The following is a 3847-nucleotide window of genomic DNA, read 5'->3' as shown; positions in this document are numbered from 1 at the left end:
TGAACCCTTTGTGTCACTCTGGCAAGATGTTCTGCTCCTGAATCAGCTGGGTGGGTCTTGCCTCTAGCCTCTTTGCAGGGAGTTCTGCTGAAGGGTTCCGTGCTGAGCCTGCAATCTGGGTCGAATGAGGATCCGCCGGTCCCGTGGTCGTCTCACTCATGCTCTGGGCCTATGCTCCGGGTCTATTCAGGATCATGCGGCCCTCGGTCTTCTCACTCAGTTGCCGGACTTGTGCTCTTGGTCTATTCAGGATCCGGAGGGCCCTGGGTCATCTCACTCACTCGCGGGGCCTGCACTCTGGGTCTATTCTCTGCCTTCTAGTTTGACTTAATCCTTTGTCTTGCTTTCAGGGGATGCATTAGGAATGACAGAGGGAGAGAGAGAGAGAGAGAGAGAGAGAGAGTTGTGTGTGTAGGGGGGCATCACTGGTATGTGCTCATAGCATGGGGCATTGTAGACGTGACCAGTGGTAGAACAAATCTGAGCCATCTTTGTGGATAGGGAAAGACGGATTGCTCTGATCCTGTGAAACTCACTCACCTCTCTTCCCCATCAAAAAGCTACTTGTGGTCCTGGGAATGTAGCGTAGTCATAGAGTGCAGGCTTAGCACACAGGAATCCCTGGGTTCAATCCCCAGCACCCAAATACACAACCTAGAAAAGAGGCCCACACAAACGTTTGCTCATTCTTTTGCTTTGAGCTCTGGTTCTGGATTTGCATCTCCCTTGCTCTCAAAACCTTCTGCTCTCCCATTTCCTGTCTCTAATCATAATGGTAGGATTACCTGCCTCTAACACCTGCCCTTCTAAGAGCTGGAGGGGGCTTCTGTGCTGATAAACTGATAAAACTTCAAACAGCAGCATCCGTTTTGGTCTTGTTCTATTCTAGCCAACAATAAATGCTGTTATCCTTTGTAGAAATCACTGCAGAAAGATGCTTTACATTAAAATACGGATTTTTTTTTCTCTCACGAAGAAAAACGGGATCTTGTTAGAAAAGGGAATGGTAGTAAAAATTTACCAGCAGTCCATCACTTCTCGGTAACATTTGGGAAACGAGGCTGAATCTCTCAATCTTTTAGCAAGTGACATGTTAAGGGAGCCAGAAAATACTGTATGTGAGATACCATCGTAGATGCTTAAGGTAACACACGATAGGCACAATCTCTCTTCTGTATGCTCTGAACAAAAAGGAAAGAACCTGCATAAAAATTTTCAAGAGAAACAGAACCAGGAGGAAGGCAGTAGGGAGAGAACAGACAGATGCCTGATGATGGTGGCTGAGCCAAGTTGGCCACAGACAGACCTGTAGTGAGCTGGCAAAGTGAGGCCCGGGAACACAGCTGGGTGGCGTCCATCTGCAGGCCAGCAAGTGAGGCCTGAGAAGAAGCAATATTCAAGGGCGGTGAAGAGAGGGAGCTCTTCCTGGGGCTCAGGGATTTTGGTCTGTTCAGGCCTTCGGAGGATTGGATGAGCACTTGTGTAGGGACAGAACCCGGTGCTACTCAGTCAATTTATTTATTATTTTTTTATGTCCAATATATATTTAATTAATTTTATTGAGAAAGAAATAGCAATGAGAGTTTCAAAACAGGTTAGTAGGACAGTTACAATAATACATTGTATCAGTCTGTCAATTTAAATGTCTTACACACACACACACACACACACACACACACGCACATTCTGCCAAATACCTGGGCACTGGGTGACCCCATCAGATTGACACACAAATTTAACCACTGAGTAATTTCTTGGTATCTCAACTCCTGAAGGGCAGAGCGGGCCCTGAACTTGAGTCTGAGGTAGAAGCCCATGTCTGTTGCCCTCATCCACACTGCCCTTCGGGAGATCATAAGCATAATTAGAAGCTTCCCATCTTGCCAAACACTAGAAACTAGTCTTTGCCATAGTAGTTCCATCCCAATTAATATTATATATCATCTTTTCTGTAAGCCCCAAAGCAATCTTGTCCACACTGCCAGGGGACAATTTAGAAACACGAGGCCAAACTGAGAGGAAGGTAGTGCTTCGGCTTGGCCAAGATGCAGGCCTCAGACAGGGCAAAGCCCAAGGTGGTGCACAAGTGTTGCTTCCCAAAAGGCTCCCAGCCTTGCTATGGCGAGGATCCCAACAGGCTCAATCCCAGCTCTGCCTGGCACCTGGGGACAACTGTTGTTGTACCGGTGTCCCTTGAAATGACAGATGGGGGGCAGAATGGAGACTGCCAGGGGCTGAGGCTGCTCTCTGTAGTGTTTCTGGCTGCTTCAGCACCGGGCAAGTGTGGTCAGCTCAGCAGCTGAGAGGAGGGAGGGACAAACCTGGAGCAGATGTACATTGTTGGGGGTGAGGCCTGGCGGCAAGGAGTGGCTCTTGGCGCTGAGGGGTCTCATAGTATCTTTTTTCTTAAACAGTGAGGTCCACATGTTAGGCAAAAACCCAACTACCACACCTCTCCATGTACATTTGTTCAATTCAAGCTGCCCTGGGCAATATTTTGTCTTTGTTTTTGTGGTACTATGGATCAAACACTGGGTCTTATGCATGCATGGCGAGATATACCATTAACACTGAACTATACCTCCTAGCCCTGGCCATTCAGGTTTTGTTGTTTGGTGTATTTTTTTTTTTTTTTTTTGCATCAGAATTATCAGGTTATAATCAATTTTGTTAGGATAAAATAGCTATTAATTTTCTTAATACACAACAAAATAAAAACTTTAGAACATCAGATGTAGAAAATAATTGGAGAAAAACAATAATCAGGGTTAGGGTTATAATAAGAAATACTGATTTCTTGGCAATTATCTTTGCATTCTTTAAAAATTGCATTCAGATCTACTATTCAAGCACTGACTGAACATCTGCTGTATACTTTTTACCTGTGCGAGGTGCTGAGAACATTTTTTTTTATTTTTAAATTTTATTATTATTTTTTTTAAGAGAACACTGTTAACAACCAAAACTTGAAACATTTTTTCAGGGTTAAACAAGTCCTGAAATACTGCCAGAGGTTTCTCAAACTAAATGTCCAAAGTATAGAGAAGACACAAATGCAAGTAGCTTCAACTGACCGAATTTACAAGGGCACAAAGGTACTTTAGGGCCAGGGACTTGAATCCACCCTCTATACTGATCATGTTAAATTAAAAAACATCACTCCAGTTAGCACTTGCATTATCAGACACTAGGCGGCGTCCTGGGTCAGGACTGCAGCAGCTGCAGAGAAGCTGTTTCAGCTCCCGTACCAGCAGCACTGGCTCCAGACGGATGGGGTGCAAGGGGGGAGGGGGACTATGAACAGGTGCACAGGAGGGGTGCCATGAGGTGCTGGGAAGACCAAGGCTCAGAGGCTTTTCTGTCAGGCGATGGGAAACATGCATCAAGAAAGCTTAAGGGAAGAAAGCGCAGAGCCAACTTGTCATTGTGCAACCTAGCAAGGCCCTAGGTCAACACAAACAAAGGCGAGCACAGGATAAAGGATTGTTATGGAGAAACAATTACATAAATGCACCTATCTTTCATAGCTGGAAAATCTGAAATATATTTTAACACATCTACCTGTTTAGTGGATTACTGTGCTAAGAGACATCATTTCTCACATATCCTGTATAGATAAGCCACTGTCTCAGCTAGTGATAATGTTGATAGGAATTATTCCCAGGAATAGGTATGCAGACAAGTTGGCCACGTTCAAAATTATTTTATTATTTATTTATATCTTCAGTTTTTTTTAAATGGCAGAAGGATTTTTTGGCTCCGAATGCCTTCAGGGCAGGTTTGGCTGGCTTGAGCTGTGGGGATCGAACCACAGCAACCTGAGCCTGACTGCTTTGTTGAAGCAGCC

This window comes from Octodon degus, unplaced genomic scaffold (genome assembly GCF_000260255.1).
Source record: "Octodon degus isolate 3935 unplaced genomic scaffold, OctDeg1.0 scaffold00005, whole genome shotgun sequence".
Classification (NCBI taxonomy): domain Eukaryota; kingdom Metazoa; phylum Chordata; class Mammalia; order Rodentia; family Octodontidae; genus Octodon; species Octodon degus.
Note: the sequence above shows the minus strand (reverse complement) of the source record.